Source organism: Schistocerca americana, chromosome 1 (assembly GCF_021461395.2).
Source record: "Schistocerca americana isolate TAMUIC-IGC-003095 chromosome 1, iqSchAmer2.1, whole genome shotgun sequence".
In the NCBI taxonomy this organism is placed as follows: Eukaryota; Metazoa; Arthropoda; class Insecta; order Orthoptera; family Acrididae; genus Schistocerca; species Schistocerca americana.
In genome coordinates, this window is record NC_060119.1 from 124884385 (window position 1) to 124911487 (window position 27103).

Here is a 27103-nt window from a genome sequence, read left to right on the forward strand (position 1 = left end):
CCTCTATACAACAAAACTTTGGGCGAGATGTGATTACACTCACGCAAAACGTAGTTACTGGAGAACTGTACTTCGACGCCGAACTGCAGAGAGTATCAAAGTTCGAGGTACACGAAATGGGTACGTGTATGAAGCCATAATAAAACTTCTAGATTGGCTAAACGGAATAAGAAGTGACAGTTTCTGTACTCAGGGGCTTAATTAATTGTTGGCATAGAGATAGAGAGAGGGTCAAGGGAAAGTGCGCACTCAAAGATCTCAAGAAATATTTGAGTGAAAAAACTCACTAGAAATACATACTTCGTTCTAAATGTGTATATAATTTTTGTTTAGTTATAAATGGATGTATGTAAAACTTAATCAATTATGTATCTGTAATTAGAGATCTGAGTATGAACCAATACACATTTTAAATTCCATATTGATAGTTCAGTCTTTTCCTCAAATCAATAAGGTCTTTTAAAAAGCCTTACTATTGAAACAAGCGGAATCGGGGTACGAAAGCCTATCACTTAGTTTTAAATAGATTGATTCTTGTTCAGAAATGAAATAGAATGAACAATAATCTCAATTTGGAATTACACTGATCATGTAGTTAGGTAGTAAGGCATCAGGAGTACATGAGTAGGTAAACAATATCCCATGAAAGACTGGTTATTATTATTAAACAGTCAATTAATTTCAAACTAATTGATAAACTGAACTGAATTAAATAAAATTTGAATGACGCTCAAGTGTGAGGTATTCTGTTACGGATTAATCGAATGATGACAGACTTGTGTTTTGTTATTTTTGCAAAGTAAGTCCTTCAGATACTACAGAATGTAATATACTAGGGATTTACAATCTTGATGGAAGTAGCTATTTCTCTGAAATGGTATAAATCAATCAAATGCGTTGTGAGTTGTCCATGTCTGGAAGGATTAAAAGAACAGAAGTTTGTGACCACAGTAAAAAAAAAAAAAAAAAAAAAAAGAACAAGTAGAAACAGAGGTGTGAAGAATTTTTTTTTCGTAAAATTATAAGGTTTGGTTTTGGTTTTGCGTTAAAATAGTGATACTTGGGACACAAATGTTGGACAAAAGTTGTGAATCTTAAAGATTAATTTACGCTTAACGGATACGTGGTAGGACCTAGTGTGAATAGGGATAGCCACGTACATTGTGAACGATGGATGTTATGGAATATATGATGATGGATCTTTATATGCACTAGTGGAAATAGCTTCATATTCAACTGCAACGTCGGCTGCTGAAAAATGAATAGTTATTAAATGAACTTGTCCGTGAAGACTCTATAATAGACAGCCATCATGGTAACAATGATGGAGAAAGCAATATGCCTTTTGTCGTCAAAGTTAAATTCTCCTGCGGTGAAATTAATAATTCCGCTCGCTAACAGGTGGCACTGTTGCTGAATGCGGCTTAACTGATTACTGATCCGTCTACGGGCAACAGCAGGAAAGACAACTTCAACTACATGGACGCTAAACAGTAACAATATAATTGTCGTAGAGAGGGTCAAGATTCTGCCTAGAACACTGCATTATCTAATTCATTACAATCTTCCACAGGAAGCTTTTGATATTTTATTATGTTTTTTTTATGGAATGTTTCATGTTCTTCGCCATTTTGGGTGGAGTGGCGAACTGGAAGTTATTTTCAGTGCAGACCTACATTCAGCGAAACCTTCAGAACAGTGGACAACCCTTGCCTAAAACTCTATTCAGCTGCTCCATACGGTCACCTCTCCTATTATTGAGAAGATTACACTAAGGTGACAAAAGTCATGGGATGGCAACATGTACGTATATAAATGGCTGTAGTATCGCGTACACAAGATATAAAAAGTGTGTGCATTGGCAGAGCCGTCATCTGACTCAGGTGAATCATGTGAAAAAAGTTGCCTATGTGTTTGCAGCCGCACGACGAGTATGAACACACTTTGAACGCGCAGTGGTACTTGGAGCTAGACGCATCTGACATCGGATTTCAGTACTCATCAGGGAATTTAATATCCCGAGATCCACAGTGTGAAGAGTGTGTCCATAATACGAAATTTCAGGCATCACCTCTCACCACGGACAATGCAGTGGCCAACGGCCTTCACTTAACGACCGACGGCAGCGGCGTTCGCGTAGAGTTTTCAGTGCTAACAAACAAGCAACGAGGCATGTAATAACAGCAGAGATTAATGTGGGACATACGCCACACGTATCCGTTAGGACTGTGCGCCGAAATTTGGCGTTAACGGGCTATGGCGGCAGCCGACTGATGCGAGTGCCTTCGCTAAGAGAACGACATAGCCTGCAGCGCCTTCTATGGGTTCGTGACCACATCGAATGGATCCCAGACGACTGGAAAACCGCGGCCTGGCCAGGTGAGTCTCAGTTTCAGTTGGTAAGAGCTGATAATAGAGAACGAATATGTTACAAACTCCACGAGGCCATGGACCAAAGTTTTCACAAGGCACTGTCCAAGCGGGTGATGATATGGAATGGACTAGGTCGTCTTGTCGAACTCAACAGATCATTAACTGGAAACGTTTACATTCAGCTGCTTGAAGCCAATCTGCAACCATTAATGGATTCCCCAAACGACAATTGAATTTATGAACGGTAATGCTCCTTACCCCCGGACCACATGTGTTCGGAAATCGTTTGAATAACATTCTGGGCAATTCGTGCGATCAATTCAGCGACCCGGACTTCCCGACATGAATTCCATAGAACATTTATTGGACATAATCAAGAGATCACTCCATGCACAAAATTCTGTACTGTCAACACTTTCTCAGTTATGGATAGGTATAGAGGCAGCGTGGTTCGATACTTCTGCAGGGGACTTTCAACGACTTGTTGATTCCACGTCGCGTTGAGTTGTTGCACTGCCTCGGGCAATAGGGAATCTGACACAATGTTAGGAGGTACCCCATGACTTTTGTCACCTCAGTGTCAATGTATCTTTATAAATTTTATCAACAATTCACCATCAAAGATGAATACTATCTATGTGAAATAACATAGCGGTATTTCAAAATCCGATTTTCAAAATGAAAACTACTGGCAGTTATAAGGTCTTTAATTAATCACAATACGTTCTATTAAACCTGAACTTTGGTTTAGATGTAACTTATAATAATGCTTTAATTTACTGATCTATCTGATTTTCACACGGGATTTTCATAATGAATTTACCGAACTGTCAGTTGCTACATACTTAACTAAAATTTGAATTATGATGAAAAAATAGATTGAAACTCAGTTTTAAATTAATTTAGGGAGTGAATCTGTCACGAAATTTAAAGTCTCTTCTGTGGGTTTTGCAGTTTTCCATAGACAAATGGTTCAAATGGCCCTGAGCAATTTGGGGCTTAACATCGGAGGTCATCAGTCCCCTAGAACTTAGAACTACTTAAAACTAACATCACACACATCCATGCTCGAGGCAGGATTCGAACCTGCGACTGTAGCAGTCGTGCGCTTCCGAACGGATGCGCCTAGAACCGCTCGGCCACCGCGGCCGGCTTTCCATGGAACCGCATCCGAACGGGGAAACATTTAAGTAATTATATGATGGTACTAACAAGAAACAGCCGGTAACCAGTTGTATACAGAATTTGCAGCATCATTGTAGAGCATAGATGGAAATTATTCCCTGAGAACCAGTTCCTAACTCTGTACTGAATGCAACTGACTTTCTCAATAACTCAGATTTAAGGAAGTCTCATTAACGATCAATATTCGACCAACATTCGTTTTACAGAGTAGCGCTAAAGCAGTTACTGTATATTCATCCGACTTCTTCGACATACTGTACAGCTCCAAGTGATCTTTGTAATTTTGTAAAACAACTGTTAAATGTTAACTTACAAGAACATGAAACTATTGCACTAACCACAGATCGTTTGTATTTGAAACAAGTTGAGGGGTTTAATACGTGTGTAATTTCGTAGGCCCGGTGTTCGCCGCTGAGGGCGAATTCAGTGTAATGACTCTTGTCGGGAAATTACATCTCCCTTCTTCATAGACGCGCAGTGCTCTGTAATTGTGATCTTTTTGGTGTACGACGAATAATCATGGAACGTATATCTGTGATCATTTATTAATTCTTTGAACTTGGTTAACTCTCGTAAGATATAATGATCTGTATGATAAAATACTTACTCACTCTTGTTCTGATGGTCGTTACGAAAGATATGACGTAAACTGATCTCTGTAATAAATCTGATATTATGCTTTCATTGCTTGGATCTGATGAGAATTAATGAACTATTTATGATACTTAGCAGTCTTCATTATTGTATGAGTGAAATATTTAAACTATATCTCTGTGTGTGCTAGATGAAATATTAAAGTAAATACTGTTCATTATCTTCTCTGATGTGAATATCAGTAACGAACTATAGTGTTTGTAATAATAAGCGAGATACTTAGAACCTGATTTTTTAGTCCTAGAGCCACTGTCGTAGTTCTGTTGATCATAGGGATTCCCATAACTACTGCCAAAACCAGATAATATTTGCAGACTATTGCACTTTGCGTTCCATCAGTAAAACGCAAAGACATATTTCACAGTAACTGCCCTTTTCTTGGAATGCATTCCAGCTACACACGCCATTCTGAAGACTGTTTCTACCAGAGACATCTACCAGGAGTCACTGAAAACGTCCGAAATCACGCAGGAAGGTTTATGGATGTCGCAAACAAAACTGAAAATTTTTCAACTATATTTGCCAGAGAAACATACGTGCTACATTACTTATTGAACGCCCGTCATGCTTTAGTTGATGTCACTGTTTCTTGTTCAATGGCGCAGAGTTTTGCTGAAAGATTGGATAATAGGCAAAAGTCGTAGCTGAATCTTTATCTATTTTTTCACTGGGCGAGGTGGCGTTGTGGCTAAGGCACTGGGCTCGCATTCGGAAGGACGATGATTGAAATTTTCGTCCGGCCATCCCAGTTTAGGTTTTCCGCTGTTTCCCAAAATTGTTTAAGGCGAATGCTGGGACGGTTCCATTGAAGCTGCAAGGCGAATTTAGTTCCCGATCCCTTCCTGATCCGAGCTTGTGCTCCGCTTCTTATGATCCCGTCGCATGTGGGACATTAGGCCCTAATCTTCCTTCCTCATACCAATTGCAGCGCGTATAAAAACCGTGTGAATGAAATGTACACAGATACTGGATTTATTTGCGAGATTGCCGACATTTTCGGCAGTAAAATTATCCCAAAACTCAACCAACCACGCAGCTGCAGTAAACCACAGTGTGTATCAGTTTGCTATTGCCCCTTACAGCCTCAGCTAAGCCATATATCACAATGATATCTGTTTTAACGCAGGTTGTATTTTATGTAATAACAGAAGTTTTATATAATAACAGAAGTTGAGCTCCCTTACAGAATGCCACTTCTGTGTCCACGTCAATCTCTTTTGTAATGTGTTAATTGAACCTGGTCAATATGCCGGTGGAAAGGTTCAAAACATGCAAAAACAAAAGGAACTATAAACTTGCCACGATAAAAATTGAGTAAACTGTTATTAATACCTACTTCAAAACAACACTTGAATTAAGTAGTCAAATTCTGAAATGTGGTTTTACCAACCCAATAAGTTTTAAAAGTTACAGGTGTGTAACTGCGACGCTTCAGTTAATTAAAATTTCGTCTATTAAGTGATAGTAATTGCCTGAACTGAGGCATTTTGCCACATACGTCGACAAAGAAAGACCGATTCCTTTAAAATGGTATTTTAAGAGAACATCGTATTTTGTGGAACATTGTAAAGAAATATCGAGTTTCATGTGATTAACTCGTATAAACCGTCAACAGTTTACAGCTGGTTTCAGTCTCCACAAGGAGCAACTTTCTTTAATTTACTTAAACTTTCTGTATTATCCTTTTCCTGGTTCACCTTCAACCATTTAATTTTTGCTGTATTGACTGATCTTTGTCTGCAATATCCTGTCTCATCTTATGCTGTTCACCTTCAGTTACATTAAGTCGTTCATTGACCTAAGTTAACTTTGCCTCATATTCAACCATCAGCTCTTCTCTTATCTGTGTGGTCTCCAGATTTATTCCCAAGCTCTCTCCGATCAACTGCGAACCTATCTTCATATTTGTTGATATGTACTTTCGGTTCTCAATTGTTAGACTTAATGCGTTTCCTCAGCTCTCTTTTTCTAATCTACCGCTGATTTTTTCAGCTGCGTCTAACTAACGTTCAACCATTCTAATTTTCTACAACTAGCGTCCTGTGATCCATCTAAGTATGCAATTAATCTGTCTTAAATACTGTACCTTCTGTAAGGATCTACTCAGATTTTGGAACAACTCACTGTGCATTCACCTGGCCATTCCTAGACAGGGAGGTACAGATGTTAACACAAGCACACCAAAGACAATATTTGTGTCAACCAAAACTCAGCTGAAACTGCCAGCTCTGAATGTTCTGCATTTATATAAGCTCCACTGCAGCTAACCTTCCGTAATATACAGTGATAAGCCAAAACATTATGGTCACGGCCCAGCGGGACCGTGGACGCTGCCTGGTGGCTTTGCAGACTCGTGATATATGTAAGAGGAGCAGACAAGGACGTCGGATCAGCAGAGAAAAGATATGGACTGCAAATGGGGAACTCCAGATAAGTTACTTTGACAAAGGGCGGATTATTACTACGCAGAGTCTTGAATGAGTATTTCGTAAGTGGCGATGCTTGTCGAATGATCACGTGCTAGTGTCGTGAGTATCTATGGACGGAGGTAGAACGACAGTGAAACTACCACTAGGCGCTAAATGGTTGGACGTTCACGATTCGTCACACAACGTGGGATTCGGAGGTTTGTCTGCTCTCTGATGCAGGACAGATGGTGATCAGTGGCAGCTCCGCCGGAAGAGCAGAATGCTACTGTACGCACAAGCCTCTCGGAGTACACTGTTCATCGTACATTGTTGACCATGAAGCTCAGTAACAAAGCACCCCTCCGTTTTCACATGTTGACCCAAAGACTTCGTCAATTACGACTGCAGTGGGCATGGGACCATTGGGATTCGACCATCGAACAATGGAAACGTATTGGACATTGGGGCTGAATCACAATTTTGCTACACTTGGTCGATGGTCATCGAGGTGAACGGCGACTAGAAATGTGCAGCGCGCCACGGATGGAGACTGGTGGGAGCAGTATAACGTTCGGGAGACATGCTCCTGCGCTTACATGGAACCTGTGGTACTATTAAAAGACACGCTGACAGCTGCATTCCTTCATGCTTGACGTCTTCCCTGACGCCGACGGCTGGCCAGTGTGGCGGAGCGGTTCTAGGCGCTTCAGTCTGGAATCGCGCGACCGCTACCGTCGCAGGTTCGAATCCTGCCTCGGGCATGGATGTGTGTGATGTCCTTAGGTTAGATAGGTTTAAGTAGTTCTAAGTTCTAAGTGACTGATATCCTAAGATGTTAAGTCCCATACCGCTCAGAGTGATTTTTGACGCCGACGTTAACTTCCATAAGTGTAATTGTCCGTGGCTCTAAGCCAGAACCATGCTACAGCATTCTAAGAAGCAGTGAATTTCGGCGACAAAATTCACCTGACGTAAATCCTATGGAACCGATCTTTGTTGTCTGTGGACGCCATCACCCCCCACACACATCAGCGGCCCGTTATTTATACGAATTACTTGACGTGTGCTTCGGTCATCTAGTGCCACATACCTCCACAAATCTACTAACAAACTGTCAGATTCCTGACACGCTGAATGTGTGATATATTTCGTTCCAAAGATGGACAAACAAACTGTTCAGCAAGTGGTCATAATGTTTTGGCGCATCAGTGTCGTACTGTAGCTACCTCCAAGTGTATTTCGTACTTGACTTGCTTCACTAAGCACATCTGGAAGTAAAGGTAGACTCAGAGCTGTACTATAGTCCAGTTCCATTTCAGGTAGGGGTACATTTTCTGTCTGAATGATCTGACACAGTCTCTTCCCTAGTTTCCATCTGATATGTAGTAGCACTCCCCACCTTCACGCAACAAATATACAACTATTTATGACCTAGACAAGAAAACAAGAAGAATGTTCGCCAGTGGTCATCAATATTAAATGCCCCAATTAAAAAATATGTGAAACGAACATCTGTATGGTTGGACCAGAACAGAACGAGACACTCACTATCTACAAGACGAACTACCAGATCTCAATCAGGTATCCCTAACAAAACTTTCATTAAAATAACAAAATTAAGTAAATTCGGCGTCACATATCATAAAAAGCGTGTTTAGCACAATATCGATAGAAAAGGTATCAGTACAGGCAGTGCTCAGAACCCTAGGACATCATCCTTGTAAACTATCATCAAAGAATTTTCAGAGCCAACAGTCTTTTACAAACGCATGAAACACGCCAACATTACCAAATAGTATTATTCCGAATGTCTTTCGCAATCACAAAAATCCGATGTCGACTGTTTGCTCCTCAAAATTTTTCTAAGTCCACCAATAGTTCTGTTTACATTTCTTGGAATGATTACTGACATTCATGAGCTAGTTGTCCTTCACAAAGACAAAATGCAACTCCGAGGAGAAAATATTGATGCTACTGGCCAACAAGGAAAACCTGTCAGATAGACAGTGTCTCAAAGTATTTATAGAAACACTTACAATGAAATGTATTACACAGTAGTGTTTGAGGAATCCCACAGAAAATGTTAGATAACTCATAGTATTTCAGTAAACATAACAATGTCACCACACATCACTGCTGCATTTTTAAACTTAGTTAAACTTATATTTCCAAGGCTCAGTAACACATAATCCTGTGTACCCACAGGAAAGCCTATAACAGCGAACGTTAATGTCCAGATAGAAATGAAATGAAGCATTGCTTGCAGAGAAGCCGCAAGTTAAAAATGTTGGCACTTTCATAAGTCTACACCAGCAAGTTGATAACATTACTCTGAGTAAAACAGTGGCTAGGAGCACTTACTACAGATATTGTCGTAACAAACTTTTTATCGATCGTCTGCAGAATATAGATAGCCTTTCCGTAAACAATGTGCCTGTCGTCAGAATTGCTCACCCAGGCTCTGTCCTCTACCATCATGTTGTGTATGCACAGATACTCACATAGCTCATGTGAATAATACCCAGTAGCACACTCAAGAGACAGAACAATTTTCACGCAATAAATATTACCAAATCAAAATGTATACAGTTTTCTATTACCAACAGAAATCTTTTAATCAGTAGCACTAACAAAACATGGAAACACAAGCACCCGGATTTCGACGAAAAGACGAAGAAAGGAACGAAATTTCAAGTGCACTATAGTAAATCGTTGCAAGACAAAAAGACATCAAAGAAAGTCACACACTCGAAAAGTTTAGCTTCAGAAAGCATTTCATGCTTTGATAAGTAATCACAAACAAAAATTCATCTCACCTGAGTTACTTTTCTCCAGATAAGAAAACCAAAACACATAAGTGGCGTAAACGGCCTTGGTTATGTGAAGTGATATAGCTTTTAACTGTATAGTACAATTTGCACACCAACTTTGTCACAGAGTCAAGTCGAATTGCAGATCAGGCACTTATTAATTACCAGAATCAAATAACATGCTCACAAATTATGAAAGAAATTAGTTAAACAGGTAATGTATATATAAGTAATCAATCCTGGAAGGTAACTGATGTCTTTTTATAACTCAAACTAAATCAGTACCATTTGCGAATTGTCTGCAGGTGTTGCTTTGAAAACCCCATGCAAATACGTATCAATTACTTATGTGGGGACAACAGTTAAACTTCTTAATTACAAAGGAAAACAAATTCTTGAGTTTTAGAGGAAATTTATCATGAGGATGGCATTTAGCCCCATAAAAATGAAAAATTAATTGTGGAGTGCACAGGTTATGAACTCTAGGTGTAATGGAAATTTCCTTATAGGAAATCAACCATGCCAGGCACATTTTTGTGCAGTTTTTTGCTTAAGGACACAAAGTATAACTTCTGAATGTGAAACAATCTTTTACATGGGTATATATATATATATTCTGTTATGGCAGTTACTGACCACAAAAGCATTTTAAATGACGTTAGTAATTATCATCTTTAGATTTATTAAGTTACAGAGGCTTTTGTCTTGCAATACACAGCATCCAAAATCAATATGAAAATAATAGAAGAGTCACGTATCTGAGTACACTAAGTACGCTAATCATATGTAGATGGCATTTGTAAATATGTTACTGTCGCAGTTATTAACCAAACAAGCTTCGTCAAATTCTTATAAAAATTTTTAGTACCAAGTGCACAGTTACAACGGAAATGGTGACTCGTAAGAAGCTTATTACACTGCCATGAAGCGATGACTGATGTCCCTTTGGTATGTCACACTAAGTGACTTTTACATTAACTATGCATGTAATAAAAAAATGTAGAAAATGATTTCAGTGGGAGTCAATACAACATAATGCAAGTGTGCTCACCAGTGCGCCAGCATATTGTACTATAATTATGAGAGAAAGGAAGGCTTTATTTAACTGTATTACCAAACAAATTTAAAAGTAACGTTGCACAATACAAATGGTGATAGAACTGAAACCACTCTGCAACTCCGATAAAATAAATAAAGTACGAACCCATAAATTGCGCCCAGTCATCCTACTTGATAAACAGCAATAGACAGCGAGTTTTACACTGAAGTGTGACAGGGTAAGCAACGGTCAACCACATTTATTCAGTGCAACTGTGTTAATTCTTTACATTAACCACACAAAGACTTGATCAACTGTAGACTGAGGCTTCAATAAAATGAGTAAAACAGCTATCAAAGATAAGTGCGTAAATTGCCTCCATGCAAGGTTCTGTTGGAGCTTCAGTATACGTATTACAAGCATACTGGAGCTGTTATATAAAACAAAAAATTGTGTAAAATGTATTACGGTGAGCGATCATCTAGATGTGTCTAAATCTTGCTACATATGATAGGCAGCTAACCACTTTTCTGCTCCAGGACGTAGAAAGGCAAATAATTAAGAAACCATGCTTCCATATGAGTTGAGTGCTGTGTGCAAAAGTTTGAAATGACACAGCATGTGTGGAAATTTAAGTACCATATGTAGCTTGAGTGTCTGATAAAACAAATGAAATATTTACCTGATCTTCGAATGACAGCCGATGCATACCGAGCTGTGCATTTATCATCAGCCTCTTGAGGAAAAAAATTAGATTCGGAAAAACAGTTATTTGGATTATGTGGTATCTAGACTGCTAATACTTTACGCTTTTATAAAAAACCGTTGCTTTTACGGATTTTCAGTGTATGTCATCGATCAAAATCTAAGTGCAAACAAACAGAGAAGATATGAGTTACTTTACAGAATACATAAAATAATGGTGTCGAAGAGCAGAACTAACTTATTGCCAAATGAGAGGGTAGCTAGTATGGCCATGTATCCTTATAGATATACCAGTCAAAAAGGACACATGACAGAAACCCGACCTCAAAAGCGAAGTTTCGTCCTAAAAATGGCTCTAAGCACTATGGGAGTTAACTGCTGAGGTCATCAGTCTCCTGGAACACAGAACTACTTAAACCTAACTAACCCCATGGACATCACACACAGCCATGCCTGAGGCACGATTCAAACCTGCGACGATAGCGGTCGCGCAGTTCCAGAGTGTAGCGCTTAGAACCGCTCGGCCTTCCCGGCCGTCTTTCGTCTTCAATCAAGATGGCAAGGACAACTGAAAGTTTTACTGCCATAATTCCGATATCGGAAAAAAAAATTACATGAATGCAGCTGAGTGTAATTACAATTTGTTGCTTAAGCAAAGAGCATGCAGGGATTTCAGAAACAGATACTCCGCACCACAGATGAAACATACACTACTGTCAATTAAAATTGCTACACCAAGAAGAAAAGTATATTATACAAGAAATGACATGTGATTACATTTCCACTCAATTTGGGTGCATACATCCTGAGAAATCAGTACCCAGAACAACCACCTCTGGCCGTAATAACGGTCTTGATACACCTGCGTATTGAGTCAAACAGAGCTTGGATGGCGTGTACAGGTACAGCTGCCCATACAGCTTCAACACGATACCACAGTTCATCAAGTGTAGTGACTGGCGTATTGTGACGAACCAGTTGCTCGGCCACCATAGACCAGACGTTTTCAATTGGTGAGAGACCTGGAGAATGTGCTGGCCGGGGCAGCAGTCGAACATTTTCTATATCCACAAAGGCCCGTACAGAAACTGCAACATGCAGTAGTGCATTATCCTGCTGAAATGTAGGGTTTCGCAGGGATCGAATGAAGGGTAGAGCCACGGGTTCTAACACATCTGAAATGTAACGTCCATTGTTCAAAGTGCCGCCAATGCGAACAAGAGGTGACCGAGACGTGTAACCAATGGCACCCCATACCATCACGCCGGGTGAAACGCCACTATGGCGATGCCAACAGCCGCTTCCAATGTGCGTTCACCGCGATGTTGCCAAACACGGATGCGACCATCATGATGCTGTAAACAGAACCTGGATTCATCCGAAAAAATGACGTTTTGACTTTCGTGCACCCAGGTTCGTCGTTGAGTACACCATCGCAGGCCCTGCAGTCTGTGATGCAGCGTCAAGGGTAACAGCAGCTATGGTCTCCGAGCTGATAGTCCATGCTGTTGAAAACGTCGTCGAACTGTTCGTGCACATGGATGTTGTCTTGCAAAGGTCCCAATATGTTGACTCAAGGATCGAGACGTGGCTGCACGATCCGTTACAGCCATGCGGATAAGATGCCTGTCATCTCGACTGCTAGTCATACGAGGCCGTTGGGATCCAGCACTGCGTTCCGTTTTACCCTCCTGAACCCACCGATTCCATGTTCTGATAACAGTCATTGGACCTTGACCAACGCGAGCAGAAATGTCGCGAAACGTTAAACCGCATTCGCGATAGGCTACAATCCGACTTTTATCAAAGCCGGAAACGTGACGGTACCCATTTGTCGTCTTTACACAAGGCATCACATCAATGTTTCACCTGGCAACGCCGGTCAACTGCTGTTTGTGTATGACGGATCGGTTGGAAACTTTCCTCATGGCAGCAGGTTGTAGGTGTCGTCACCGGCGCCAACCTTGTGTAAATTTTCTGAAAAGCTAATCATTTGCATATCACAGCATCTTCTTCCTGTCTGTTAAATATCGCGTCTGTAGCAGGTCATTCTCGTGGTGTAGCAATTTTAGTAGCCAGTAGTGTACAATGACCAGCATCCAATGATAGCATGATCGACTAGGATGAAGACAGGAACAAGGGTATCAGTAACACCACACAGAGTCTCAACAGCAGCAAAAGCGAACTCTTATGACACGCAGTCTGTTTGCTGCCACAACGATAGTGCCTTCCGTGGTTTGTACCACTCGTCCAGTTACCTATAAGTCCAACAAGATACACGAGAAAGAACAGCATCGAGACACATGTATATATATTGGTGCGTGCCTCTTTGAATCCCACAGGGCATCGTCATGAAAATGGATCAGTGAGATGAATCAAAAAGTAGATTTGTTTGAACTACCACCTTCTTTTACTTGCTGGTGCCATCGTGAACTTCTAACCCTAATGTAATCATCCAAAAATTAGACAGACCTCTCCCAAAATGTAAGTATGTCACGAGAAAATTGCTTAATTAGTTAATTGCTTGTTCCACAGGACATTCCCACGATTAACATTATCATGTATGATGTGTGAAAAAAACAAGTGTGGAACATTTACATACCAAAATAAAAGAAAAAAATCAACGCTATTTATATGGCTGTTTGCTGGCCATTTATATCCTTTTTTCCTATAAAGTGACTATTTCTATTCCTCAATTCCACTGACCGTATAGAAGGAGCACTTAAGGAGTGATAGTCTTAGTCTACTCTTGGACATACATCTGTTGTCTGTCAGAGTTTTATTCCCAGGGGGAGAACGTCAAGTAGTCTTATAGCTGCATCATTCGCCACTTCCTGGACCAAAGTTAGTTTCGTTAAAGGGTAATGTAGAACATTTTTTTCCTCCTAGTGATATGCCTGTGAATATCGCTGTTATACTCAAGCTCAGATGGATTGTTAATAACGATTTCGTAAGTGAATAAATTTACTGTGGGACACTCTTAGACTCGTCATCGTGACGGCTGAAACAGATAACGGTTGTTCTTACTCCCTCCAACACCACATGGCTTGCAGCAAGACAAAGTTTAACAAAATGTAATTGTACTTACTACACTAAGATCGTCAAGCAAAGATTATTCGAATTTCTGATATCAACAGTGGCAGCTGCTCTAAGTTTACAGCATTACAGGCATTCAATTAAATGCAAATAGGATGGAGTAATTTGTTGAATAAATGAATGAATTATTAAGTGAAATTAAACTAAAGTTAGAAGATTTAAAAGTATTCAGAAACACACACTTGACACCTGCTTCAGAATTTACATCAAGCTTCAGGTCAAAGAGGTCACGGCCTTGCCACAGTGGATACACCGGTTCCCGTGAGATCACCGAAGTTCTGCGCAGTCGGGCGTGGTCGGCACTTGGATGGCTGACCATCCAGGCTGCCATGCGCTGTTGCCATTTTTCAGGGTGCACTCAGACTCGTGATGCCAATTGAGGAGCTACTCGACCGAATAGTAGCGGCTTCGGTCAAGAATACCATCATAACGACCGGGAGAGCGGTGTGCTGACCCAACGCCTCCTCCTATCCGCATACTCCACTGAGGATGACACGGCGGTCGAATGGTCCCGGTAGGCCACTCGTGGCCTGTCGATGGAGTGCTTTTTTCTGGTCAATGAAGTTCGTAACGTAGTAACCAACAGGAAAATATTTACAAGCTGAATAAACAACAAAATCTAAATGTCTTAATGAACAATATGGAGATGGTGTGCACAAGCAAGTTTTGGTAGCATCAGGTGCTTAAGGCCTAGCAGCTCAAGACAAGAGCTTATGCTCATTAGGTTTTTCAGGTAACTTAGCCAAGACAGTTATTCATAGAATCTGAAATCACTTAAACTTTAAAGTGCATGGAGAATGAGACAATTTCCAGTTATAATTCACTACCCAAAATCATGACAAGCCACTTAGTTCCAACTAACGAGTTACCAGCTCAATTTATAATTTAACACAGACACGTGCTAAAACGGTGGAAGACTCCAGCAAAACACACCAAATGGACACCACAAAAGATGCCAAATCTCAACACTAACTAATCTTGCGCCCAGAATGCAATGAAAGAGTTTGCTCATACAGATAAATAGTGGACCAACAAATATGACTTTTGTCACACTGGCTAGCACGTTGTGGAAGTAATTTTTACGCTCCCTCCGATCCACTCCACTTAGGTAATGAAACAGCATCACCAAAGCAATGCTTCCAAAATACAGCGGTACACATTTGTACATCAAAGGTTCAATGTAACATGTAATGGTACTTGAATTATGTAACCATTTTGGTACCTCACCTGAACCTCTCGATACCAGTAATAGTCTACTGTATTTCTGTTAACTACTTAACATATTTCTGAGACAACATTCAGATTTAATTTAATTTTTGATACATCGATATGTTTATATTGCAATGATATTATTCTCATGCGTATTCTTTCTTTTGTCGCTATGATCTTTGACGTACTTGTAACTCTGATTTTTGGGCGCGTAAGCGATTGTTAGTTGGTTGTTAACTTGTTAGAGAGTCGGACCTTAAGAAAGTCAAGTCGTGGTCGTCATGTTGGAAAGACGAATATTGTCGTCAGCTTATGAAATGTGAACTTTAACAGTGACTGTGAGGAAGATGTTTTCAAGTATGTTTTTTATTGTGAAGTGATGTTTACTGTGTCGCGTGATATCGCAATAAAAGCAATTAAAAGGAAGTGTAACTTAATTTCGGAGTGCTGATTATTTTTTTACGTCACCATTGTCTAGTAAAAGTGTAATCTCCAAGAATGGTTTGTGAAGCGCATCTACAAAACTTTTGAATATAGCAGAATAAAACCTAGTCCTCTTTGCATCCGAGCTTGGAATCATAACCACCTAGATTTTCAACGATTGAGCCATGATTTTACGAGACCAGCGTGGGAAACACAAAAAGATGAGTGCATAGTTTTTTTTATATTATTACATGAAATGACTTTATTAACTGTACTCTAATGACGCCTGACACATAATATGACTGTTGTTGCCCGAAAATGCAGTATTTAGCAGCGTGAGCAACACCACAATCGTTATTAAAATTTTAACCTTTGTTGTGGTAGGGTTGTTAGATACACCAAATTATGTAACACACAAGGCGTTGTTTCAAGTACAGGAACTTAACAACGATTTAACCTGCTACTTCAATCGATCGTAATCCGTATCAAAACTTTTGACTAACAGACCTAATACAGATTCAGTGATGCAACCCACGTGTCATTACACAGTATAATATAGGAACAACAACTGGCACACAGTCTGCTTACAGCAGAAACAGAAAAATTTCAGTAGTGGAATAAACAAATGCGAATGAGGACGGCGGAAAGTATTATCTGTGAACTGCCACCGACATAATTCAGCCCACACAGTTTTCAAGTAGCAAGACAATAAGACAATTTTAATCGCCTACTAGTCTCTGCAAAATACTAACGCGAAATCTTTACAGACGAATCGAAAAACGGGTAGAAACGGACCTCGGGGAATATCAGTTTGGATCCGTAAAAATTTTGGAACACGTGAGGCAATACTGACCTTACGACTCAACTTAGAAGAAAGATTAAGGAAAGGCAAACCTACGTTCCTAGTATATGTACACTTAGAGAAAGCTTTTGACAATGTTGACTGGAATACCCTCTTTCAAATTCTAAAGGTGGCAGGTGTAAAACACAGGGAGCGAAAGGCTATTTACAACTTCTACAGAAACCAGGTGGCAGTTATAAGAGTTGAGGGGAAAGAAAGGGAAGCAGCGGTTGGAAAGGGAGTGAGACAGGGTTGTAGCCTCTCCCCGATGTTATTCAATCTGTATATTGAGCAAGCAGTAAAGGAAACAAAAGAGTAGGTATTAAAATCCGTGGAGAAGAAATAAAAACTTTTAGGTTCGCCGATGACATTGTAATTCTGTCAAAGACAGCAAAAGACTTGGAAGAACAGTGGAACGGAATAGACAGTGCCTTGAAAGGAGGATATAAGATGAACATCACCAAAAGTAAAACGAGGATAATGGAATGTAGTCGAATTAAGTCGGGTGATGCTGAGGGAATTAGATTAAGAAATGAGACACTTAAAGTAGTGATGGAGTTTTGCTATTTGGGGCGCAAAATAACTGATGGTGGTCGAAGTAGAGAGGATATAAAATGTTGACTGGCAATGGCAAGGGAAGCGTTTGTGAAGAAGAGCTATTTGTTAACGTCGATTATAGATTTAAGTGTCAGGAAGTCGTTTCTGAAGATATTTGTATGGAGTGTAACCATGCATGGAAGTGTAACGCGGACGATAAACAGTTTGGACAAGAAAAGAATAAAAGCTTTCGAAATGTGGTGCCACAGAAGAATGCTGAAGATTAGATGGGTAGATCACATAACTAATGAGGAGGTATTGAGTAGGATTGGTGAGAAGAGGAGTTTGTGGCACAACTTGACCAGAAGAAGGGATCGGTTGGTAGGACACGTTCTGAGCCATCAAGGGATCACCAATTTAGTATCGGAGGGCAACATGGAGGGAAAAAATCGTAGAGGGAGACGAAGAGATGAATACACTAAGCAGATTTAGTATGTAGGTTGCAGTAGGTACTCGGAGATGAAGAAGCTTGCACAGGATAGAGTAGCATGGAGAGCTGCATCAAACCAGTCTCCGGACTGAAGACCACAACAACAACAACTTGTCTCGCCAGTTAACAGGAAATTTATGTATCACAATCATTCCAAAATACAAATATGAACGCTCATCGAATAAGATTACAACATGTGCAACCCACGAACGCATTAACTCGGATCAGCAGGCTTGTGGTAATTTAACCAGCATGGGGAACGTTAAAAATTCACTTAACCTCGCTAACAGCCAAACGAACATAGCAAATGTGTCTTTGCGACAGATATATCAAAATCCGCTTTATGACCAAACCCAGGGATTCACACCATAAGGTCCAGTCTCTGAAATGATCGGCAACATAAGGCTCAATGTCCAGTGTGACTGCCACAGCCCGAGAAACGCCTGTTCCAGTATGTGCCGTCTTCTTATGATCCTGCTCGATCGATACCAGCAGCACCGCGTCCTGCCGAACACACTGCAACCGGCCTCCACACTGTCTCCGGCCATAAATACAACTCTCCTCTGCTAACGCTGTGCGAGCCTCCGCGTTTTTGGCAGCTCACAGCCCTCTTAAGTCTGCAAATCCCCAGGCCATAATGGCAAAACGGTACTCGGACGACCGATCGCCGGCACCTTGCCAGAAAACTTGCATGCTCAGCACTAGATTCCTAGAAGAGAGATAGAAAATACTCACTGCTGGAAAGCCATTTTATACCATGATACAGCGCTTTCCAGCTTGGTGAAATACACTACTGGCCATTAAAATTGCTACACCAGGAAGAAATGCAGATGATAAACGGGTATTCATTGGACAGATATATTGTACTAGAACTGACGTCATTAAATTTTCATGCTATTTGGGTGCATAGATCCTGAGAGATCAGTACCCACAACAACCAACTATGGCCGTAATAACGGTCTTGAGACGCCTGGGCATTGAGTCAAACAGAGCTTGGATGGCGTGTACAGGTATAGCTGCCCATGCAGCTTCAACACAATACCACAGTTCGTGACTGGCATATTGTGACGAGTTATTTGCTGGGCCACCATTGACCAGACGTTTTCAATTGGTGAGAGATCAAGAGAACGTGCTGACCAGGGCAGCTGTCGAACGCTTTCTGTATGCAGAAAGGCCCGTACAGGACCTGCAACATGCGGTCGTGCATTATCCTGCTGAAATGTAGGGTTTCGCAGGGATTTAATGAAGGGTGGAGCCACGGGTCGTAACACATCTGAAATATGTGAAACTGTTCAAAGTGCCGTCAATGCGAACAAGAGGTGACCGAGACGTGTAACCAATGGCACCCCATACCATCACGCCGAGTGATACGCCAGTATGGCGATGAGGAATACACGCCTCCAATGTGCGTTCACCGCGATGTCGGCAAACACGGATGCGACTATCATGATGCTGCAAACAAAACCTGGATTCATCCGAAAAAATGACGTTTTGCCACTCGTGCACCCAGGTTCGTCGTTGAGTACATCATCGCAGGGACTCCTGTCTGTGGGTAACCGCAGCCATGGTCTCCGAGCTGATAGTCCATGCTGCTGCAAACGTCGTCGAACAGTTCGTGCAGATGGTTGTCGTCTTCGAAACGCCCACATTTGTTGACTCAGGGATCGAGACATGGCTGCAGGATCCGTTACAGCCATGCGGATAAGATGTCATCTCGACTGCTAGTGATACGAGGCAGTTAGGATCCAGCATGGCGTTCCGTGCTACCCTCCTGAACCCACCGATTCCATATTTTGCTAACAGTCATTCGATATTGACCAACGCGAGCAACAATGTCGCGATACGATAAACCGCAATCGTGATAGGCTACAATCCGACCTTTATCACAGTTGGAAACGTGATGGTACGTATTTCTCCTCCTTACACGAGGCATCACAACAACGTTTCACCAGGCAACGCCGGTCAACTGCTGTTTCTGTATGAGAAATCGGTTGGAAACTTTCCTCTTGTCAGCATGTTGTAGGTGTCGCCACCGTCGCCAACCTTGTGTGAATGCTCTGAAAAGCTAATCATTTGCATCTTCTTCCTGTTGGTTAAATTTCGCGTTTGTAGCACGTCATCTTCGTGCTAAAACAATTTTAATGGCCAGTAGTGTAGTTTATTTTAAGTGAATGAATGAATAATGAATGAAATTAGCCTGTGTTGTCTCACTGAGGACAAAGGCCCCCTACAAGTAGCGGTACCTGCTTTTAAGGACTCACGTTCCAGTGCGCTTGAGATGGTACCGTACTCAATGGACACTGCAAATTGAATTACACTTTATTTGTAGTTCTCGTTCTTTCCACTCGTTTATGTTCCTGGCTGCGCTGGTCGACTGTCGTCCTGCTTGTTTTCTGAATAAGTCCGACTGTTTGCGTCTTAGTCTTCACGTGGGGCAGTTCGTGCCGTCCATCTGTCTTCTGGTAGCCTTGACACGTGGCCGCCGCATTTCCGTTTGGTCTTCGTAGGCTGTTGTGCTGTCTATTGTTGCTGACATCTTGTTTATCGAGTTGTCCGATAATCTCTTTCAGAGAGATGCCAAGGATCTTCCTCTGCAGTTTCCCTTCGAACACCTGTAGAGTGTTCTCACTTTGGCTTTGAGAGCCCATGTCTGATATCCGTATGATAACACTGGAAAAACGCAGCTTTCAAGTGCCTCCATTTTGATTCTCCTATTAAGGGTTCTATCTAGCAATATCAAATTTAAGACCCAGAAAGCTTTCCAAGGTAAGGAAACTCGTTTTTTTTCTTTTACCATTTTGTTGTTAAAGGAAATTTTTTTGGCCTAGGTATATATATTGTCATGCATACATTAGTTCTGTTCGTATATTGGGGTTTATAATCCAGTTGTAATTACTTGCGTTTTAGATTTGTTCATTGTGACTCCTGCCACCTTGGCTTGGCTCTGAGCACTATGGGACATAACCTGAGGTCATCATTCCCCTAGAACTTAGAACTGCTTAAATCTAACTGGAGCATTGATTGCAATTCCCTTGCAATTTTGGCGAAGAAGACTATGTCGTCAGTGAACCTCAAATTTGTTAGTCTCTTGCGGTTGAGGCATATTCCGTCTCTCTTATTTCATTTTAGTTTCCTGAATATGTCCTATAACATGCAGGCAAATAGTTTTTGGGAGATGGGAACCCCTTGTCTAACTCTCTTTCTTCGGGGAAAGTTTGGCCCATCTTATCGGTTTTAACTCTACCGAAGCTGTGATTTTGAATGTTTATTGGTAACTGGATGTAGTTTGCTTCTACCCCTTGATTTCTTAGTGTTTGAAGTATGTTTGGGTGTTCGATGGTGTCGAATGCTGTAATCAACGAAAGCAATTTATATTTTGAGGTGGCGATCTTCCGATTTTTCTACTACCTGATTAATGGTTTGAATATGGTTCACCGTACTAAATCCTTTGCGGAGACCTGCTTGTTCTGAGTGTTGCTTCTCGTCTAGTGTTGTTGTTAATCGCCTTTTTAGTATTTTGGTGAACAGTTTATAAAGATTAGACATCAGGCTTATGGGCCTATAATTGTTCATGTCATATTTCGTACCTTTTTTGTGTAAAGGAACAATCATACTTGTTATACATTGATCGGGAATGTCTTTGGTTTGTATGATTTTGTTGAATGCTTCTATGATGATTAGTGTTAGGAGATCTCGGGCTTCTTTTAAGAGCTCATTGTATGTGTTGTCTCCTCCAGGTGATTTTCCATGTTTCAATTCAGTGATGGTTGTTCTAACTTCGCTGTGTATCACAGCGGGTGTGGTTTCAGTGGTGTTTGGGCCTGGTTTGTCAGGGTTGCGGTCTGTGGCTTTGTTTGGTAGAGAACTTGTGTATATTGCTTTGTAGAATTATTTTGGTGATTTGATTATATCCACTTTTGCGTTTAGAGGTTCTCCCGCCTCATTCTTCGTTCCTAGTATCCATTGTTTCCCGCCCTATGTGATTATCCTCGCTTTTCTATTGGATTTGTTTGTTCCTAGTATTTGTCTCGTTGTTGCTGATCGGTGCTTGCCTTTCAGCGTTTCCTTTTTCGTCACTTTGTCTAGTTTTGGGTATTCTTCTCTATTCCTGTCCGAAATATATCTAGTTTTTAACATTATCGATCTGTGGTAAATTAGCTGTGTGGTACTCTGACTTCACTTGCTTCGACTTTTCTTCATTTCCTCGTCTTTGCTTGTGTCCTATTGAGGTCGGTATACGAATTTTTCTAGTGCGTTATACATTTCTTGAGTGCTTTCTTTTTTATTGATATTTGATTGTTGTAGTTGCTTCTGTAGTTCTTGTTTAAATTTGTCTCTCTTCAGTTTTTATATTTTTGCTATTTATTTTTTCTACGTTTTTTATTTTTTCTATTTCTATTTATTTCATTTTAATTGCAGTTTTAAATAATTAGTTTTACACAGAAAAATTCTGTCAAACGGGCTAGACAGGAACGTAATTAAGGTACATTAGGATTGCTTTTATTTCACAAAAGTTAAGTCTTGTGGGTCGTGCCCAATTGAGAGTTGTTCAATACTTACTCTAAAGACATGAATACAAAACAACTTTAATGTGACCATTCTAGTAAATCTAGTCTCAGGGTTTGTTCCGGGAACTAAGTTACTGTGGAATGTAGGCCAGCGGACCATTGTCAGTGTGCTTTTACGTCTCAGTGCAAGGCGGCAGGCGCATTTTTTGCTGGACTCGTGTAGTTTCAGTCTTGCATTCCTAAGGAATTAGCATCATCATGTGTGTTTGCCAGCTCTGAATGTACCAGACTGCACCGGACTGTTTACCATTGCTTATACACTTGGCCAAAGTCATGAGTGACCTTCTAACAGACACTACAGTGTTCCACGTGAGCTATGGCAGCAAAGTGGCCCATAGTAAGCGCATATTAAATCTGTAGCCTCCTCTAGCATTCAACAAATATCACCCTGGGTGTGTCCTAACAAGACATATTGAAATCTTTATTTATTATAATCAAATAATTTATCAGCAACATTTTTGGTGTTGAACAACAACTTCTTTGACAAAGAATAATCCTTCTAAGAAGCATCATCTTGTTGGTCTCTTTCGCAGTATCTCCAAAAATTCTATTTGGTCATGACACTTTGGCCTAGTATTTCTGGCGTTTTTTTTCAGAACCCTGACATGCCTGAGCCATGCGACTCAGCTTCGTTCGAATTCCCGCAGTCTGTCGTTTGTTCACTTCTGAAATGTTCTGGTGGAGGCCCTCAGCTCGCGGCAGCAGCTCGATTAGAGCGACGGTGGCCGATAGAGGGCACGATCAGCATTAGGGCGGTTGAAGCGATCGATGCACGCCAGTTGGGTGGATCGGCTCTGGCTAGACGGATGTAGAGTTGCAGAGACAATTGCCAAATCATTGGATTGGACGCGGAGGAGACGTGTCGCGGCCGGCTCGTTTGCTAGACTTCATGCCTCTGGAATTTTTTCTTGTGGGGGAAGTGGCAACAAAACGACTATTCACGTTGGTGTGTAGAATATATGAGTCTGGCGATATACCATCTAACTTTCGGAAAAGCATAATCCACACAATTCCGAGGACGGCAAGAGCTGACAAGTGCGAGAATTATCGCACAATCAGCTTAACAGCTAATGCATCGAAGCTGCTTACAAGAATTATACACAGAAGAATGGAAAAGAAAATTAAGAATGCGCTAGGTGACGATCAGTTTGGCTTTAGGAAAAGTAAAGGGACGAGAGAGGCAATTCTGACGTTACGGCTAATAATGGAAGCAAGGCTAAAGAAAAATCAAGACACTTTCATAGGATTTGTCGACCTGGAAAAAGCGTTCGACAATATAAAATGGTGCAAGCTGTTCGAGATTCTGAAAGAAGTAGGGGTAACCTATAGGGAGAGACGGGCCATATACAATATGTACAACAACCAAGAGGAAATAATAAGAGTGGACGATCAAGAACGAAGTGCTCGTATTAAGAAGGGTGTAAGACAAGGCTGTAGCCTTTCGCCCCTACTCTTTAAACTGTACATCGAGGAAGCAATGATAGAAATAAAAGAAAGGTTCAGGAGTGGAATTAAAATACAAGGTGAAATTATATCAATGATACGATTCGCTGATGTCATTGCTATCCGGAGTGAAAGTGAAGAAGAATTAAATGATCAGCTGAACTGAATGAACAGTCTAATGAGTACACAGTATGGTTTGAGAGTAAATCGGAGAAAGACGAAGGTAATGAGAAGTAGTAGAAATGAGAACAGCGAGAAACTAAACATCAGGAGTGATGGTCACGAAGTCAATGAAGTTAAGGAATTCTGCTACCTAGGCAGTACAATAACCAATGACGGACGGAGCAAGGAGGACATCAAAAGCAGACTCGCTATGGCAAAAAAGGCATTTCTGGCCAAGAGAAGTCTACTAATATCAAATACCGGCCTTAATTTCAGGAAGAAATTTCTGAGGATGTACGTCTGGAGTACAGCATTGTATGGTAGTGAAACATGGACTGTGGGCAAACCGGAACAGAAGAGAATCGAAGCATTTGAGATGTGGTGCTACAGTCGAATGATGAAAAGTAGGTGGACTGATAAGGTAAGGAATGAGGAGGTTCTACGCAGAATCGGAGAGGAAAGGAATATGTGGAAAACACTGATAAGGAGAAGGGACAGGATGATAGGACATCTGCTAAGACATGAGGGAATGACTTCCATGGTACTAGAGGGAGTTGTAGAGGTCAAAAACCGTAGAGGAAGACAGAGTTTGGAATACGTCAAGCAAATAATTGAGGACCTAGGTTGCAAGTGCTACTCTGAGATGAAGAGGTTAGCACAGGAAAGGAATTCGTGGCGGGTCGCATCAAACCAGACAGTAGACTGATGACCAAGAAAAAAAGGGACTCGTAATTGTTTACAAAGACGTTCCAAATGCACCTGAAGATATGCGAGAGAGAATTGTCAGAACATGTGCTTCGATAAGTGTCGATGTGATAAGGACTAGCCGGCCGCGGTGGTCTAGCGGTTCTGGCGCTGCAGTCCGGAACCGCGGGACTGCTACGGTCGCAGGTTCGAATCCTGCCTCGGGCATGGGTGTGTGTGATGTCCTTAGGTTAGTTAGGTTTAAGTAGTTCTAAGTTCTAGGGGACTTATGACCTAAGATGTTGAGTCCCATAGTGCTCAGAGCCATTTGAACCATTTTTTTGATAAGGACTATCACTTAATCCATGATAAGAAGATTGCAGCACTGCATTGATACCAATGGTCGTTGCTTCGAACACCTTCTGTATATGGATGTTCATGCCAGCTTTGTGACCTTCACTGACCTTCAAAGACCTTACTGTTATTCATCATTGGATTCTTATCGATAGAGGCTACCAGAAAATATGTACCAAATTACAGCATCCTATTTAGAAAACAAAGTTGTACCTCATATCTCTGACGCAACCCCTCCTAGCAACACAAAACCAACGTCATATCATGGCCCCCGTTGTCCCATGTAACACCTTTCCGACAAACTTTTCAGCTACTATCAAACTTTCGGAGTGATTCTAGGTGGAAATAGTTAGTGACACACCCTGCATAAGATGAAGGATAAAATTGGGTGTTGGTCCTGAGTTTGCGAGAGATATGAGACAGTGGAAGGTATTCTAGATGAGGAGTTCTGTTAACTTAATAAACTATCACTAGAAACGGGCACAGAAAGAGAGGTGGACTGCAAGTCATTCAATAAAATTGGGTGTTGGTCCTGAGTTTGCGAGAGATATGAGACAGTGGAAGGTATTCTAGATGAGGAGTTCTGTTAACTTAATAAACTATCACTAGAAACGGGCACAGAAAGAGAGGTGGACTGCAAGTCATTCAAGGATTTTCTTATCACTGGGATATGCTGCATGTACGTGGGTATGGTTGAAATTAATTCCTGTATTGGCACAGTGACTCGATTGTCTTTTATTGACTTTGTTTTTGTTGGTTGACAAGTTGCGTTTCCCTGTCAGTTTTTAATGAACTGGAAATCATACTAGTGTTTATGTTTTAGGTAAGTAAATTCCAATTATGTGAGGTTTCTTTGCTCTTAGTTCCTTGAAACAATTAAGTATCCATTTATGAAAACCGTCTCATACTTGAAAAATGTAGTATTTCCGTCATTATTTCCAAAAAATTACTAGAAATTTTAGAGTTAAAGGGAAGAAACATTACTCATGAACAGAATGGAAGTCAACTTTTGGCAAAATATCTCGAGTTTTTTCGGGAATGACGAGCCAGAACTTTAAGATATGTAGAAAGTGACCTATGAATTTACTAATTGGCGGTACTGTGTGTGTCTTTACCTTTATTTATTTTATTTCAAGACAATTCAAATCAGATCTCCTGTCTACAGATTAAGAGTATTTGCGTAAACATCACATATATTTTTTCAACTGATCTCCTTACACCCCAACTTGCACTCCACAGAATATCTTGAACGTAAACTGTAGAGCTCAGTGCCAGCTCTAAACTAGCATTCATCAAGCCTCAACAAGTACATTAAAAATAAAAATAGCAAAGCTTACACTTTCATTATATCTGATGAGAATTGAAAATTTATATTAATATTAAGCGCTCAAATAGTAGATAAAAGATGGTTTCGGAGTGTGGTTTCTTTGGAATTAACAAGTATTGATCTCCAGGTTATTTTGGTCATATAATCCCGGATATACATAGGTAAGCCAAGGGTAGAATAGGGGTTGTGATTTCAAGTGACACCATGGATATGAAAGTGAATTTGAATTTTTAATACAATTAATTCTAATTAGGTGTTATATAAATGGCTTTTATAGTAATTACATGAAGTCTGCTGCAAAACAACATGAATCAACATTTGCATCTCCATGACAATTTACAATGAACCATAGCACTGCAGCATGCACATTTCGTTATTTCACGTTGCAGTAGCAGCTACAGACTCAAATGTGCCTGCCACAGTTTAGTATACGCAAACGGTAAAACATAAATGAAATTTAGCTACACCCTGACGAAACCGCAGGGTTTAAAAGACTGGTACTATAAATATCGAAATCGTGAATGCGCGGGCGGGAGTGACATAAATCCGGAATTACGGAAGGCCTGCCAGAAACATCAAAACGTATCGCATTGCGGTCATTAATTTATCAGCATATGAATGAGCTAATTCACTAGTAACGTACAACGTACTCTCCGTTGAAATACTGCCAAATACGGAGCCGATTTCATCAAATTTGACGCTGTCGTGTTGTCCAAGTATTACTGTTTCATACAACAGAGGGGATTACCTGCTACTAATTTACTAATTGATTTAATCCTGTAGTGAAAACAGACT